Raw genomic sequence first — 19,213 nt, 5'->3', positions numbered from 1 at the left:
AGTATTTGGGGAATGATCATTTGTTGATGCAAGATTTCTATCGAACCTTGAATGATGACTTGAAGAGTAAGATTAGCAGAGTTCGGGTGAAATCGTTTGCATAGTTATTCGCCGTGGCTAGAGGTTTCGAGTCGTATTCGCGATCGAAGGTTGGTGAACCTTCAAGTGAGAGAAGGGTTGTTTCTTATGGTGCTCCAAGTAAGAGGACTAAGGGTCTGAGCGTGAGCACGGGTGGTACACGGACGAATATATCGGATTCTAGTGCGTCTAGATGTTACAATTGTGGCGTGAGGGGTCACAAGTCTTGGGAATGTTCGGTACCAAAGGGTGATGGCATGGTGTGCTTCAATTGCCAAGAAGAAGGACATCGTAAGTCGGAATGTCCCAAGTTAGCGGGGACGGGTGCGGCAAGGAGACGTTAAGGTACGTTTCGTTTTAATAAATATGTCCTTTGATTATTTATTAAGTGCCGTTTGAATTTGAGTTGATTAAATGCCTTGTGTTGTGCATATTGTTGTTATGGGTGACGTTCCTAATGGAAGTACCCTATGGTGACATTGGAATTGTCGGGCGAAGGGCGTAAGACTTGGTGCAACCGAGCATTCCTTAGTATTTAAGAAATGTTTCTACCAAGACATGGAAATGGGTTTTGGTGTTCGATTGTTAAGCGCGTGTTCGCTTGTGTGTTGAAGTTGATGAACCATGAGGTTCGACGGGTGGGATGAAACCCTTGAAATCGAGTGTTTTGGATCTCGATGTATGTTGGTAAAGGAGTCTACGTGACGCGACATTAGGTGCCTCTTTTATACCTACTAGCGTGGTGTTCGACTCCGGTTATGTTGTGGTTACATTGTACTTAATGAGTGACTAGGTGGAAGTTGACAAACTATAGCAATTGGATGATTGCGAGAGTAAAGTTTGTGTAGTTGTGATGAACTTTTCGTTCGAAGTGTTTAAGGATTGGTTAAAATCCTTCGTGTGCTCAAGGTTGGAGCAAGATGTGGTGATGGGTTGTGTGAACCCAATTATTGGTAAAGTCTACCTTTGGTAGCATTGTACGGTTGTACGAGATGCGGTTATGGGATGTAGTTCCAAGTGGGGGAGTTACATGAAATGTCCCGTTCTTATTGATTAAAAACGTTCCATATTAATTGATTTCGTTGCGAGGTTTTGACCTCTATATGAGACGTTTTTCAAAGACTGCATTCATTTTTAAAACAAACCATAACCTTTATTTCATAAATAAAGGTTTAAAAAGCTTTACGTAGATTATCAAATAATGATAATCTAAAATATCCTGTTTACACACGACCATTACATAATGGTTTACAATACAAATATGTTACATCGAAATCAGTTTCTTGAATGCAGTTTTTACACAATATCATACAAACATGGACTTCAAATCTTGTCCTTATTTTAGTATGCAACAGCGGAAGCTCTTAATATTCACCTGAGAATAAACATGCTTTAAACGTCAACAAAAATGTTGGTGAGTTATAGGTTTAACCTATATATATCAAATCGTAATAATAGACCACAAGATTTCATATTTCAATACACATCCCATACATAGAGATAAAAATCATTCATATGGTGAACACCTGGTAACCGACATTAACAAGATGCATATATAAGAATATCCCCATCATTCCGGGACACCCTTCGGATATGATATAAATTTTGAAGTACTAAAGCATCCGGTACTTTGGATGGGGTTTGTTAGGTCCAATAGATCTATCTTTAGGATTCGCGTCAATTAGGGTGTCTGTTCCCTAATTCTTAGATTACCAGACTTAATAAAAAGGGGCATATTTGATTTCGATAATTCAACCATAGAATGTAGTTTCACGTACTTGTGTCTATTTTGTAAATCATTTATAAAACCTGCATGTATTCTCATCCCAAAAATATTAGATTTTAAAAGTGGGACTATAACTCACTTTCACAGATTTTTACTTCATCGGGAAGTAAGACTTGGCCACTGGTTGATTCACGAACCTATAACAATATATACATATATATCAAAGTATGTTCAAAATATATTTACAACACTTTTAATATATTTTGATGTTTTAAGTTTATTAAGTCAGCTGTCCTCGTTAGTAACCTACAACTAGTTGTCCACAGTTAGATGTACAGAAATAAATCGATAAATATTATCTTGAATCAATCCACGACCCAGTGTATACGTATCTCAGTATTGATCACAACTCAAACTATAAATATTTTGGAATCAACCTCAACCCTGTATAGCTAACTCCAACATTCACATATAGAGTGTCTATGGTTGTTCCGAAATATATATCGATGTGTCGACATGATAGGTCGAAACATTGTATACGTGTCTATGGTATCTCAAGATTACATAATATATAATACAAGTTGATTAAGTTATGGTTGGAATAGATTTGTTACCAATTTTCACGTAGCTAAAATGAGAAAAATTATCCAATCTTGTTTTACCCATAACTTCTTCATTTTAAATCCGTTTTGAGTGAATAAAATTGCTATGGTTTCATATTGAACTCTATTTTATGAATCTAAACAGAAAAATTATAGGTTTATAGTCAGAAAAATAAGTTACAAGTCATTTTTGTAAAGGTAGTCATTTCAGTCGAAAGAACGACGTCTAGATGACCATTTTAGAAAACATACTTCCACTTTGAGTTTAACCATAATTTTTGGATATAGTTTCATGTTCATAATAAAAATCATTTTCTCATAATAACAAATTTTAAATCAAAGTTTATCATAGTTTTTAATTAACTAACCCAAAACAGCCCGCGGTGTTACTACGACGGCGTAAATCCGGTTTTACGGTGTTTTTCGTGTTTCCAGGTTTTATATCATTAAGTTAGCATATCATATAGATATAGAACATGTGTTTAGTTGATTTTAAAAGTCAAGTTAGAAGGATTAACTTTTGTTTGCGAACAAGTTTAGAATTAACTAAACTATGTTCTAGTGATTACAAGTTTAAACCTTCGAATAAGATAGCTTTATATGTATGAATCGAATGATGTTATGAACATCATTACTACCTTAAGTTCCTTGGATAAACCTACTGGAAAAGAGAAAAATGGATCTAGCTTCAACGGATCCTTGGATGGCTCGAAGTTCTTGAAGCAGAATCATGACACGAAAACAAGTTCAAGTAAGATCATCACTTGAAATAAGGTTGTTATAGTTATAGAAATTGAACCAAAGTTTGAATATGATTATTACCTTGTATTAGAATGATAACCTACTGTAAGAAACAAAGATTTCTTGAGGTTGGATGATCACCTTACAAGATTGGAAGTGAGCTAGCAAACTTGAAAGTATTCTTGATTTTATGTAACAAGAACTTTTGGAATTTATGAAGAACACTTAGAACTTGAAGATAGAACTTGAGAGAGATCAATTAGATGAAGAAAATTTAAGAATGAAAGTATTTGTAGGTGTTTTTGGTCGTTGGTGTATGGATTAGATATAAAGGATATGTAATTTTGTTTTCATGTAAATAAGTCATGAATGATTACTCATATTTTTGTAATTTTATGAGATATTTCATGCTAGTTGCCAAATGATGGTTCCCACACGTGTTAGGTAACTCACATGGGCTGCTAAGAGCTGATCATTGGAGTGTATATACCAATAGTACATACATCTAAAAGCTGTGTATTGTACGAGTACGAATACGGGTGCATACGAGTAGAATTGTTGATGAAACTGAACGAGGATGTAATTATAAGCATTTTTGTTAAGTAGAAGTATTTTGATAAGTGTATTAAAGTCTTTCAAAAGTGTATAAATACATATTAAAACACTACATGTATATACATTTTAACTGAGTCGTTAAGTCATCGTTAGTCGTTACATGTAAGTGTTGTTTTGAAACCTTTAGGTTAACGATCTTGTTAAATGTTGTTAACCCATTGTTTATTATATCTAATGAGATGTTAAATTATTATATTATCATGATATTATGATATATTAATATATCTTAATATGATATATATACAGTTAAATGTCGTTACAACGATAATCGTTACATATATGTCTCGTTTCGAAATCCTTAAGTTAGTAGTCTTGTTTATATGTATATAACTCATTTTTAATATACTTATGGAGATACTTACTTATCATAATCTCATGTTAACCATATGTATATCCATATATATATATTGTCATGTCGTTTTTACAAGTTTTAACGTTCGTGAATCGCCGGTCAACTTGGGTGGTCAATTGTCTATATGAAGCATATTTCAATTAATCAAGTCTTAAAAAGTTTGATTGCTTAACATGTTTGAAACATTTAATTATGTAAATATCAATCTCAATTAATATATATAAACATGGAAATGTTCGGGTCACTACAGTACCTACCCGTTAAATAAATTTCGTCCCGAAATTTTAAGCTGTTGAAGGTGTTGACGAATCTTCTGGAAATAGATGCGGGTATTTCTTCTTCATCTGATCTTCACGCTCCCAGGTGAACTCGGGTCCTCTACGAGCATTCCATCGAACCTTAACAATTGGTATCTTGTTTTGCTTAAGTCTTTTAACCTCACGATCCATTATTTCGACGGGTTCTTCGATGAATTGGAGTTTTTCGTTGATTTGGATTTCATCTAACGGAATAGTGAGATCTTCTTTAGCAAAACATTTCTTCAAATTCGAGACGTGGAAAGTGTTATGTACAGTCGCGAGTTGTTGAGGTAACTCAAGTCGGTAAGCTACTGGTCCGACACGATCAATAATCTTGAATGGTCCAATATACCTTGGATTTAATTTCCCTCGTTTACCAAATCGAACAACGCCTTTCCAAGGTGCAACTTTAAGCATGACCATCTCTCCAATTTCAAATTCTATATCTTTTCTTTTAATGTCAGCGTAGCTCTTTTGTCGACTTTGGGCGGTTTTCAACCGTTGTTGAATTTGGATGATCTTCTCGGTAGTTTCTTGTATAATCTCCGGACGCGTAATCTGTCTATTCCCCACTTCACTCCAACAAATCGGAGACCTGCACTTTCTACCATAAAGTGCTTCAAACGGCGCCATCTCAATGCTTGAATGGTAGCTGTTGTTGTAGGAAAATTCTGCTAACGGTAGATGTCGATCCCAACTGTTTCCGAAATCAATAACACATGCTCGTAGCATGTCTTCAAGCGTTTGTATCGTCCTTTCGCTCTGCCCATCAGTTTGTGGATGATAGGCAGTACTTATGTCTAGACGAGTTCCTAATGCTTGCTGTAATGTCTGCCAGAATCTTGAAATAAATCTGCCATCCCTATCAGAGATAATAGAGATTGGTATTCCATGTCTGGAGACGACTTCCTTCAAATACAGTCGTGCTAACTTCTCCATCTTGTCATCTTCTCTTATTGGTAGGAAGTGTGCTGATTTGGTGAGACGATCAACTATTACCCAAATAGTATCAAAACCACTTGCAGTCCTTGGCAATTTAGTGATGAAATCCATGGTAATGTTTTCCCATTTCCATTCTGGGATTTCGGGTTGTTGAAGTAGACCTGATGGTTTCTGATGCTCAGCTTTGACCTTAGAACACGTCAAACATTCTCCTACGTATTTAGCAACATCGGCTTTCATACCCGGCCACCAAAAATGTTTCTTGAGATCCTTGTACATCTTCCCCGTTCCAGGATGTATTGAGTATCTGGTTTTATGAGATTCTCTAAGTACCATTTCTCTCATATCTCCAAATTTTGGTACCCAAATCCTTTCAGCCCTATACCGGGTTCCGTATTCCCGAATATTAAGATGCTTCTCCGATCCTTTGGGTATTTCATCCTTCAAATTTCCCTCTTTTAAAACTCCTTGTTGCGCCTCCTTTATTTGAGTAGTAAGGTTATTATGAATCATTATATTCATAGATTTTACTCGAATGGGTTCTCTGTCCTTCCTGCTCAAGGCATCGGCTACCACATTTGCCTTCCCCGGGTGGTAACGAATCTCAAAGTCGTAATCATTCAATAATTCAATCCACCTACGCTGCCTCATATTCAGTTGTTTCTGATTAAATATGTGTTGAAGACTTTTGTGGTCGGTATATATAATACTTTTGACCCCATATAAGTAGTGCCTCCAAGTCTTTAATGCAAAAACAACCGCGCCTAATTCCAAATCATGCGTCGTATAATTTTGTTCGTGAATCTTCAATTGTCTAGATGCATAAGCAATCACCTTCGTTCGTTGCATTAATACACAACCGAGACCTTGCTTTGATGCGTCACAATAAATCACAAAATCATCATTCCCTTCAGGCAATGACAATATAGGTGCCGTAGTTAGCTTTTTCTTCAATAACTGAAACGCTTTCTCTTGTTCATCATTCCATTCAAATTTCTTCCCTTTATGCGTTAATGCAGTCATGGGTTTTGCTATTCTGGAATAGTCTTGGATGAACCTTCTGTAGTAACCAGCTAGTCCTAAAAAACTGGCGTATGTGTTTCGGAGTTTTCGGGGTTTCCCACTTTTCAACAGTTTCTATCTTTGCCGGATCCACCTTAATACCTTCTTTGTTCACTATGTGACCGAGGAATTGAACTTCTTCCAACCAAAATGCACACTTTGAAAACTTAGCGTACAATTCTTCCTTCCTTAATACTTCTAACACCTTTCTCAAATGTTCACCGTGTTCATGGTCATTCTTTGAGTAAATAAGTAAGTCATCAATGAAAACAATAACAAACTTGTCAAGGTATGGTCCACACACTCGGTTTATAAGGTCCATGAACATAGCTGGTGCATTAGTTAAACCAAACGGCATGACCATAAACTCGTAATGACCGTAACGTGTTCTAAAAGCAGTCTTTGGAATATCATCTTCTTTCACCCGCATTTGATGATACCCGGAACGTAAGTCAATCTTTGAATAAACAGACGAGCCTTGTAGTTGATCAAATAAGTCGTCGATTCTCGGTAGTGGGTAGCGGTTCTTTATGGTAAGTTTGTTCAACTCTCGGTAGTCGATACACAACCTGAATGTACCATCTTTCTTCTTGACAAACAAAACAGGAGCACCCCACGGTGATGTGCTTGGTCGAATGAAACCACGCTCTAAAAGTTCTTGTAATTGGCTTTGCAGTTCTTTCATCTCGCTGGGTGCGAGTCTGTAAGGAGCACGAGCTATTGGTGCAGCTCCTGGTACAAGATCTATTTGAAATTCAACGGATCGATGTGGGGGTAATCCCGGTAATTCTTTCGAAAATACATCGGGAAATTATTTTGCAATGGGAACATCATTGATGCTCTTTTCTTCAGTTTGTACTTTCTCGACGTGTGCTAGAACAGCATAGCAACCTTTTCTTATTAGTTTTTATGCCTTCAAATTACTAATAAGATGTAGCTTCGTGTTGCCCGTTTCTCCGTACACCATTAAGAGTTTTCCTTTTTCTCGTATAATGCAAATTGCATTTTTGTAACAAACGATCTCTGCTTTCACTTCTTTCAACCAGTCCATACCGATTATCACATCAAAACTCCCTAACTCTACTGGTATCAAATCAATCTTAAATGTTTCGCTAACCAGTTTAATTTCTCGATTCCGACATATATTATCTGCTGAAATTAATTTACCATTTGCTAATTCGAGTAAAAATTTACTATCCAAAGGCGTCAATGGACAACTTAATTTAGCACAAAAATCTCTACTCATATAGCTTCTATCCGCACCCGAATCAAATAAAACGTAAGCAGATTTATTGTCAATAAGAAACGTACCCGTAACAAGCTCCGGGTCTTCCTGTGCCTCTGCCGCATTAATATTGAAAACTCTTCCGCGGCCTTGTCCATTCGTGTTCTCCTGGTTTGGGCAATTTCTAATAATGTGGCCCTGTTTTCCACATTTATAACAAACTACATTGGCATAACTTGCTCCGACACTACTTGCTCCGCCATTACTCGTTTCGACACCATTTGTTCCTTTCGTTCTATTAACCCCTGGTCCGTAGACCTCACACTTCGCCGCGCTATGACCATTTCTTTTACACTTGTTGCAAAATTTGGTGCAGAACCCCGAGTGATACTTTTCACACCTTTGGCATAGCTGCTTCTGATTGTTGTTGTTGTTGCGGTTATTATTGTTGTTGGGATGATTGTTGTAGTTGCTGTTGTTGTTGTTGTTGTTATTGTTGGGCCGTTTGTTGTAGTTGCGATTGATGTTGCGATTGTTGGGATAATTGGTGCGATTATTGTTGTAATTGCTGTTGTTGTTGTATTGGTGATTCTTATCACCGTTTTCCTCCCACTTTCTTTTGACTTGCTTCACATTGGCCTCTTCAGCAGTCTGTTCTTTAATTCTTTCTTCAATCTGGTTCACTAGTTTGTGAGCCATTCTACATGCCTGTTGTATGGAGGCGGGCTCATGTGAACTTATATCTTCTTGGATTCTTTCCGGTAATCCTTTCACAAACGCGTCGATCTTCTCTTCCTCATCTTCGAATGCTCCCGGACACAATAGGCACAATTCTGTGAATCGTCTTTCGTACGTGGTAATATCAAATCCTTGGGTTCGTAACCCTCTAAGTTCTGTCTTGAGCTTATTGACCTCGGTTCTGGGACGGTACTTCTCGTTCATCAAGTGCTTGAATGCTGACCACGGTAGTGCGTACGCATCGTCTTATCCCACTTGCTCTAGATAGGTATTCCACCATGTTAACGCAGAACCTGTGAAGGTATGCATAGCGTACTTCACTTTGTCCTCTTCAGTACACTTACTTATGGCAAACACCGATTCGACCTTCTCGGTCCACCGTTTCAATCCGATCGGTCCTTCGGTTCCATCAAATTCCAAAGGTTTGCAGGCAGTGAATTCTTTGTAGGTGCATCCTACACGATTTCCTGTACTGCCAGATCCAAGGTTATTGTTGGTATGTAGCGCAGCCTGTACTGCGGATATGTTTGAAGCTAGAAAAGTACGGAATTCCTCTTCATTCATATTCACGGTGTGTCGAGTAGTCGGTGCCATTTCCTTCAAAATAGTCAAATGGAACAAGTTAATCATACAGAATATTAAGAGTAGTTAATAGTATTTCGTAGCATAATATGAACTCATTTATAAAAGCTTTTTCTTCATATTAGCGTTTTATAAGTTTAAATTCGGGTAGTACCTACCCGTTAAGTTCATACTTAGTAGCTAATATACAATTCAACTACTACAATTCTATATGAAAAACTGATTATAATAATATTTCGCGTTCAAACTTTTACACAATATTTTACAAACTTACAATACCGCTTGTTTTACATATAGCATGAAATATAGCACACAATAAATTTGATACAAGATGGTTGTGAAGATAATTCTAGCTAGTACACAAGTCGTTCAGCAAAGGCAATAAAGACACGTAATTCATACGTCCAGAAACAAGTCATGCATTCTGGTTTTACTAGGATTACTTCCCATCCTTGGTCTTGTGGAACATAACCGTTATGGCCGTTGATAAGACAGCGTGTTGTAACATCGTCAAAGGGACGAGGGTTACGTAATGTCCAACAGTCCTGTAACAATCTAAAAACCTCATTTCTTACCCCAATTACCGACTCCGTCACTTGTGGGAACGTTTTGTTTAATAGTTGTAGGCCGATGTTCTTGTTCTCACTTTGGTGAGAAGCGAACATTACTAATCCATAAGCATAACATGCTTCTTTATGTTGCATGTTAGCCGCTTTTTCTAAATCACGAAGTCCAATATTCGGATATATTGAGTCAAAATAATTTCTTAACCCATTGCGTAGAATAGCATTTGGGTTCCCCGCAATATATGCGTCAAAGTAAACACATCTTAACTTATGGATTTCCCAATGTGATATCCCCCATCTTTCGAACGAAAGCCTTTTATAAACCAAGACATTCTTGGAACGTTCTTCGAATGTCTTACAAACTGATCTCGCCTTAAATAGTTGTGCCGAAGAATTCTGACCGACTCTAGACAAGATTTCATCAATCATGTCTCCGGGTAGGTCTCTTAAAATATTGGGTTGTCTATCCATTTTGTGTTTTTATACTGTAAAATAGACAAGAGTTAGATTCATAAAAAAAAATACTTATTAATACAAGCAATTTTTACATATATCATAAAGCATAAGCACACTATATTACATATATTACACCACATGAATACAACTATCTTATTCCGACTCGCTTGTTTCTTCTTCTTCGGTTTTGGTTCGTTTTGCCAAGTTTCTAGGGATATATGATGTTCCCCTAATACGAGCCGTCGTTTTCCACATTGGTTTAGAAAAACCTGGTGGTTTAGAGGTTCCCGGGTCATTGTTACAACTTAAGGACTTCGGGGGTTTACGATACATATAAAGTTCATCGGGGTTGGAATTAGATTTCTCTATTTTTATGCCCTTTCCTTTATTATTTTCTTTTGCCTTTTTAAATTCAATTGGGGTAATTTCTATAACATCATCGGAATTCTCGTCGGAATCCGATTCATCGGAGAATTGGTAATCCTCCCAATATTTTGCTTCCTTGGCGGAAACACCATTGACCATAATTAACCTTGGTCGGTTGGTTGAGGATTTTCTTTTACTTAACCGTTTTATTATTTCCCCCACCGGTTCTATTTCTTCATCCGGTTCCGATTCTTCTCCAGGTTCCGATTCTTCTTCCGGTTCCGACTCTTCTTCCGGTTCCTCTTCGGGAACTTGTGAATCAGTCCACGAATCATTCCAATTTACATTTGACTCTTCATTATTATTAGGTGAGTCAATGGAACTTGTTCTAGAGGTAGACATCTATCACATAATATCAAACGCGTTAAGAGATTAATATATCACATAATATTCACATGTTAAAAATATATAGTTTCCAACAAAATTTGTTAAGCAATTATTTTTCAAGTAAACACGGTCGAAGTCCAGACTCACTAATGCATCCTAACCAACTAGATAAGACACACTAATGCAAAATTCTGGTTCTCTAAGACCAACGCTCGGATACCAACTGAAATGTCCCGTTCTTATTGATTAAAAACGTTCCATATTAATTGATTTCGTTGCGAGGTTTTGACCTCTATATGAGACGTTTTTCAAAGACTGCATTCATTTTTAAAACAACCCATAACCTTTATTTCATAAATAAAGGTTTAAAAAGCTTTACGTAGATTATCAAATAATGATAATCTAAAATATCCTGTTTACACACGACCATTACATAATGGTTTACAATACAAATATGTTACATCGAAATCAGTTTCTTGAATGCAGTTTTTACACAATATCATACAAACATGGACTTCAAATCTTGTCCTTATTTTAGTATGCAACAGCGGAAGCTCTTAATATTCACCTGAGAATAAACATGCTTTAAACGTCAACAAAAATGTTGGTGAGTTATAGGTTTAACCTATATATATCAAATCGTAATAATAGACCACAAGATTTCATATTTCAATACACATCCCATACATAGAGATAAAAATCATTCATATGGTGAACACCTGGTAACCGACATTAACAAGATGCATATATAAGAATATCCCCATCATTCCGGGACACCCTTCGGATATGATATAAATTTTGAAGTACTAAAGCATCCGGTACTTTGGATGGGGTTTGTTAGGTCCAATAGATCTATCTTTAGGATTCGCGTCAATTAGGGTGTCTGTTCCCTAATTCTTAGATTACCAGACTTAATAAAAAGGGGCATATTTGATTTCGATAATTCAACCATAGAATGTAGTTTCACGTACTTGTGTCTATTTTGTAAATCATTTATAAAACCTGCATGTATTCTCATCCCAAAAATATTAGATTTTAAAAGTGGGACTATAACTCACTTTCACAGATTTTTACTTCGTCGGGAAGTAAGACTTGGCCACTGGTTGATTCACGAACCTATAACAATATATACATATATATCAAAGTATGTTCAAAATATATTTACAACACTTTTAATATATTTTGATGTTTTAAGTTTATTAAGTCAGCTGTCCTCGTTAGTAACCTACAACTAGTTGTCCACAGTTAGATGTACAGAAATAAATCGATAAATATTATCTTGAATCAATCCACGACCCAGTGTATACGTATCTCAGTATTGATCACAACTCAAACTATATATATATTTTGGAATCAACCTCAACCCTGTATAGCTAACTCCAACATTCACATATAGAGTGTCTATGGTTGTTCCGAAATATATATAGATGTGTCGACATGATAGGTCGAAACATTGTATACGTGTCTATGGTATCTCAAGATTACATAATATATAATACAAGTTGATTAAGTTATGGTTGGAATAGATTTGTTACCAATTTTCACGTAGCTAAAATGAGAAAAATTATCCAATCTTGTTTTTCCCATAACTTCTTCATTTTAAATCCGTTTTGAGTGAATAAAATTGCTATGGTTTTATATTGAACTCTATTTTATGAATATAAACAGAAAAAGTATAGGTTTATAGTCAGAAAAATAAGTGACAAGTCATTTTTGTAAAGGTAGTCATTTCAGTCGAAAGAACGACGTCTAGATGACCATTTTAGAAAACATACTTCCACTTTGAGTTTAACCATAATTTTTGGATATAGTTTCATGTTCATAATAAAAATCATTTTCTCAGAATAACAAATTTTAAATCAAAGTTTATCATAGTTTTTAATTAACTAACCCAAAACAGCCCGCGGTGTTACTACGACGGCGTAAATCCGGTTTTACGGTGTTTTTCGTGTTTCCAGGTTTTATATCATTAAGTTAGCATATCATATAGATATAGAACATGTGTTTAGTTGATTTTAAAAGTCAAGTTAGAAGGATTAACTTTTGTTTGCGAACAAGTTTAGAATTAACTAAACTATGTTCTAGTGATTACAAGTTTAAACCTTCGAATAAGATAGCTTTATATGTATGAATCGAATGATGTTATGAACATTATTACTACCTTAAGTTCCTTGGATAAACCTACTGGAAAAGAGAAAAATGGATCTAGCTTCAACGGATCCTTGGATGGCTCGAAGTTCTTGAAGCAGAATCATGACACGAAAACAAGTTCAAGTAAGATCATCACTTGAAATAAGGTTGTTATAGTTATAGAAATTGAACCAAAGTTTGAATATGATTATTACCTTGTATTAGAATGATAACCTACTGTAAGAAACAAAGATTTCTTGAGGTTGGATGATCACCTTACAAGATTGGAAGTGAGCTAGCAAACTTGAAAGTATTCTTGATTTTATGTAACTAGAACTTTTGGAATTTATGAAGAACACTTAGAACTTGAAGATAGAACTTGAGAGAGATCAATTAGATGAAGAAAATTGAAGAATGAAAGTGTTTGTAGGTGTTTTTGGTCGTTGGTGTATGGATTAGATATAAAGGATATGTAATTTTGTTTTCATGTAAATAAGTCATGAATGATTACTCATATTTTTGTAATTTTATGAGATATTTCATGCTAGTTGCCAAATGATGGTTCCCACATGTGTTAGGTAACTCACATGGGCTGCTAAGAGCTGATCATTGGAGTGTATATACCAATAGTACATACATCTAAAAGCTGTGTATTGTACGAGTACGAATACGGGTGCATACGAGTAGAATTGTTGATGAAACTGAACGAGGATGTAATTGTAAGCATTTTTGTTAAGTAGAAGTATTTTGATAAGTGTATTAAAGTCTTTCAAAAGTGTATAAATACATATTAAAACACTACATGTATATACATTTTAACTGAGTCGTTAAGTCATCGTTAGTCGTTACATGTAAGTGTTGTTTTGAAACCTTTAGGTTAACGATCTTGTTAAATGTTGTTAACCCATTGTTTATTATATCTAATGAGATGTTAAATTATTATATTATCATGATATTATGATATATTAATATATCTTAATATGATATATATACAGTTAAATGTCGTTACAACGATAATCGTTACATATATGTCTCGTTTCGAAATCCTTAAGTTAGTAGTCTTGTTTATATGTATATAACTCATTGTTAATATACTTATGGAGATACTTACTTATCATAATCTCATGTTAACCATATGTATATCCATATATATATATTGTCATGTCGTTTTTACAAGTTTTAACGTTCGTGAATCGCCGGTCAACTTGGGTGGTCAATTGTCTATATGAAGCATATTTCAATTAATCAAGTCTTAACAAGTTTGATTGCTTAACATGTTTGAAACATTTAATTATGTAAATATCAATCTCAATTAATATATATAAACATGGAAATGTTCGGGTCACTACATTACAGTCCCGCACGAGGAAGTTTTAGTGTGAGATTTCGGATAACGCTTTTGGTAGATCCGAAACTTGTGTTGAGACCTAGTTTTGGTCAATTTATGGTAGAGTACAATTTTGGTTAAATTATACTTATGGTTTGGATTTAAATTACCACCGAGGTGGCAATGTGAAAAATCTCGTTGAGAGATAAAGGACGTGTTTGGCGAGCAAGGAGAAATCCCTCGGTTAAGGGATGTGTGTGTGCTGGGTTCTCTTTTGGAGAATTGTTGTTTTGTGCCTATGTTCGGTATAGGTGGTTCTTGTTCGATTGTGTGAATGGTTAGTGGTATCTGTTAGGATTCACTATGGCGTAGCAGAGCGTGATGTTACGCTACTCGTTGTTCGAGGCCAAAAGGGCGTTGATTGGTGAGGCATGACCTTCGGGGTCCGCTGACTTCATCATGGGATGGTTGATTGGTGATGACCTTCGGGGTCCGCTGACTTCATCATGGGATTATATCGGTGAAGCATGACCGTTGACGGGGTCCGCTGACTTCATCCGGTGTTGAGTTGTGAATCTCGTGTAGTTCGAATTCACCAATGACTCGTGTAGTTTCGGTCATTGTATTGAGAAGTGAGTCTCGTGTAGTTCGGATTCATAAATGACGCGTGTAGTTCGGTCATTCTTTTGGGATAGTGACTCTTATGTAGTTCGGATTCACTAGGGCGCATGTAGTTCGGCCAATCCCAATTGTTGTGCGGTGGAGGTGGTGAGTCGCACGTGGTTTTGGATTCACCAAGGCGCGTGTAGTTTTCAGCCAGCCTTCGTGTTGTGTGATCTATCGGTTGTTTTATACACCGATGGTGAGGTCGTAAGGACCATGACGTTTGATCTATTGGTCATTTTATACGCCGATGGTGGGGTCGCGAGGACCATGTTGTATGATTAGTGATGCGATAGCCATGTTTCGCTCACATGATGTTATGGGTATGACGATAGTTGATTTTGTACTCTTTGGGGATTAGCGTTTCCAGAGTCATTTTGGGCGTTATCGGTTTTAGCCGTTGTTTATGTTGTTATGGTTGTTGCGTATTGGTCGTATTGCGCACTACAAGGGATGTTAAGTGGTAAGTTTTATCCGTAAGGATTCGCTTCTTTTCGGTCTTCGTCGGTTTAGATGGTTGACTTTATTCTGATGTGCGGTTACTTTAGAATTGTACTTGGTGAGGGTACGCTAAAGGGTGGATATCTCGGTTCGAGATTGGTCGAGTTTTCCCCGATGTGAGGGATTGAGCAAGGTTTAGTGCTCGGTTGGTGGATTTGATAAATTGCGGGTGACGATTTAGTTGTTAAGGTTGATTCATTTGGGAAGAATTGTCTAGGAAAGTTCGGATTGGGACTTATGTTGAGGACCGTGGAGTGTAGGTCCGTTTGGTTAAGTGACGAGGATCACGAGGACGTGATCGAGTTTAAGTGAGGGAGAGTTGTAAGACCCAAATATTTATTGTACATAATGTATTTATGGTGTACGATGGGTGTATGAAGTGTACGAAGCATGTACATGTTGCTTGCTCGAACGTCAAAGGAGACTGGACGTTGTCTGAAGTGACAAGGTGTGTACGTATCTTTTCAACCCCAAATAAATTTGTGTTGATATTTCAAAGTCTTACCATTGGAAAGAAAATCTTATTACGTTTCCAACGATATTTGATTCATCGGAAACGGAGCTACGGTCAAAAAGTTATGGCCAAAACAAGTTACTGAAAACTGACCTGAAGGTTGGAGCGGCGCTCCGAATGCGTCTGATGCTATTTTCAGCATTTTTAAAGTGTTTAAATGAGGGGTACTTTGGTCTTTTCACTTGGGGTCGGTTTGGGGTCATCATAACTGATCCATTGATCATTCTTATCCTCATTTCACCCACACAAACACTTTCATCAAACCCTAGAGGGAGAAACCCATTTTAGTGAGAGAGAGCTCCAATTGGAGAAGAAGAAGAGTGTTTCGGGTCAAACCTCAAGTATTAAAGTTGTTCATCTCGTCAACGGCATCATTTTGGCGGTATTGGTAAGTTCAAACTCCGAATTTCATTTGTTAAGATTTGATAATCAAGTTAGGGTTTGAGATTCCTAGTTGTAAAACCCATTTAGTTGATGAAGAGGGTTTATGGAAACTTGCTATTTTGATATTTGGCGGATTTTGAGTTGGTTAATGATTTAACCATGTTTAAGACTTGTAAATGGTGTATAATCACTAGTATTAGTGATTATTGATGTTTTGGAGACCATTAGGGTTCTTGTGGTTGACTAATTTTGACTAGAGTCAAAATTAGGGTTTGTTGTTGATTATGACCCAATTGTCGATTTAATAAGGTTTATAAACTTAAAATGGATTAAGTTGAAGTATAAAACCGAGTTAAATATGTTTTGGTGTCAAAACTTGCTAATGGCGCGATGTTAACTCCTTATGGGTCAAAATTAAGGTTTAATTGTCATTTTGGGCAAGATAGGTGTTTAACACATATGATTGGGTTTAATTGGCGTATTAGGACCATTCTCACTTGTGTTAGTGATTATTGGTTAATTTTGGGCGCGGTTTGTACTTGGAAGTGCATTTGGGTCAAAATTGCACTAAGTGTCAATTGGGTTGGTTTGTAAGTCAACCCTAATTGTGTTACTTGTTATGTGATAAATGGAATAAGTACATTCCATCGGCGATTGCGGATTTTGGTTTGGCATCCATCAAGAATTCAAGGTGAGTGTTAATATCCTATGTGCATATGTATGTGTAGAATGGGTGCGGGTCGGGTGAAGTGATTCTCGGCTATAGAGCTCACTTCACATATAGGTGGTTTTGATGGACTTGTGTATAGGTCCAATTTGCACGGTTGTGCATTTTGGTTGATCACCTTTGGCGAAGTACACATTTGGTGTGTACATTATCACACGTGGTTGTGATGTGGATGATATAACCCCAATGGCGAAGGGTTTTGATGTTGAGAAGTGAGTCGCGTGTAGTTCGGATCACGATGACGCGTGTAGTTCGGTCCTCTTATTAAGGTAGTAATCTCGTGTGGTTTCGGATTACTAAGGCTCATGTAGTTCGACCAACCTCGATGTTGTCTTGTTGAAGATAGTAATCTCGTGTGGTTTCGGATTACTAAGGCTCGTGTAGTTCGGCCAATCTTCATTGTGGTGTTTGGTATTCAGTAATGGGTTAAGGGGTTAACCTTATTCGTTTATATATTGTTATATATATATATATATATATATATATATACATATATATATATATACATAATATATATATATATACAAACATATATATATATATATATACATATATATATATATATATATATATATATATATATACACACATATATATTGTTGTATTGTCGTGATGTTGCTAACCCTCCGGGTGTAGCTTCTTGGCGTTGTTCACATCGTCGTTGGTGAACTTATGTTTGTTGATGTATATTTAGCTTGTTGCTTAGTGATCGTACGGTATGCTTAGATTAGCTTGCCTGTATGCTTGGATGCTCCGATATGCGGTATTTGTTTATTTATGTGGCGTGTCCATTTTATGCATATATATGTATGTAGTATATTTTCACTCACTAAGCGTTAGCTTACCCTCTCGTTGTTTACATTTTCATAGATTGCATGGAGACTGTAACATCCCGCCTTTTTCCGTTTACTTTTCCGTTATACTATTTTAAACTCCGTTATATGCTTATAACATCTCCCTATAATACGCGTTTTAAATTATCTCGTTTAGGTAATTCACGCACCCGAACGAAAGTTGAGGGACTAAACTTGACAAGGGATCAAACCCTTGACTAGGTCAAAGGGTCAAACCCCTTTCATCCATTCATTTTCATCCTCATCTTTTACTACTTCCAAATCCTCCCAACATTCAATCCTTAATTCATCATCTAAATCTGATTTTGGAGGCTAACATCAAAACAAATTACATATTTGGAATCCTCTCTTCATTCTCTACGTTTTGATACTAATTTCATCTCGATTGGGTAACTTTCTAAAAACTCTAAATTTCATAATTTTAGTGTTCTTGACTTAAAATTGTGTTAATTAGTGTCTATGGCTCATTGTGATGTCGTATATGTAATTTGTATGCTCGATCTTGTGAATTGACATAACTAGCATGAACTTAAAAAAGAGCTTGCTAAATCTTTGATTTTGGATGATGAAATGTGTTTAGATGTTAATGGTTGTGTGTTCAAAGTGTTAGTTACTTCATTAGCTTCGTTTTGGTGTGTTGCTTGACATGAAAACCTTACATTAACATGATTATTGGTTTTGAGATTTTGGTTAGGGTTTGATAAGCTTTATATGAACTTTTGATGTATCAAATGCTATGAAATATTGTTGATAAGTGTTTTTTTTGCAATGTGTGTTTGATTACCTTCGAAACGGCATATCATACATGTAAATTGGTTGCCCGAATCATGAAATGCGTTTTTAGAACTTGAACCTTTGATTATGAACGTTTAATGCGGTTTTGGATTGTTGTAAGTGTTGAATTACTTGTTGAAATGTGTCTATTCGTTTTCCTCGTCAAAATACCTTTCCGATGATATAAGATACATGTTTTGGTTGTTTGCGGATCATAAAATGTGTTAGTTTGGTTTTTGGTTCGTGCACTTAGGAGTTTTCTGCATCAGACTTGAATACGGACCTGGACGTCGTCCCAATTTTCAAAGCTGGACGCCGTCCAGATCTTTGGACGCCGTCTCAGCCTTCAAAGCTGGACGCCGTCCAGACAATCTGGACACCGTCCAGACAATCTGGACGCCGTCCAGATACACTGGCAGGCTTCTGTCTTCGCTGGTCATTTTACGGAAAATGTTTGCTATACTATGGACCTCCGATTCACATGTAACTTGTTCTAACATGCTCATATATGATTAAAAACCTCAGAAAAAGAGTTCTGGACCCGACCCGAACGTGTTGACTTTTTCGTTGACTTTGACCCGACCTAAGTTGACTTTTAATCA

This window comes from Rutidosis leptorrhynchoides, chromosome 6, assembly GCF_046630445.1.
Source record: "Rutidosis leptorrhynchoides isolate AG116_Rl617_1_P2 chromosome 6, CSIRO_AGI_Rlap_v1, whole genome shotgun sequence".
Classification (NCBI taxonomy): domain Eukaryota; kingdom Viridiplantae; phylum Streptophyta; class Magnoliopsida; order Asterales; family Asteraceae; genus Rutidosis; species Rutidosis leptorrhynchoides.
Note: the sequence above shows the minus strand (reverse complement) of the source record.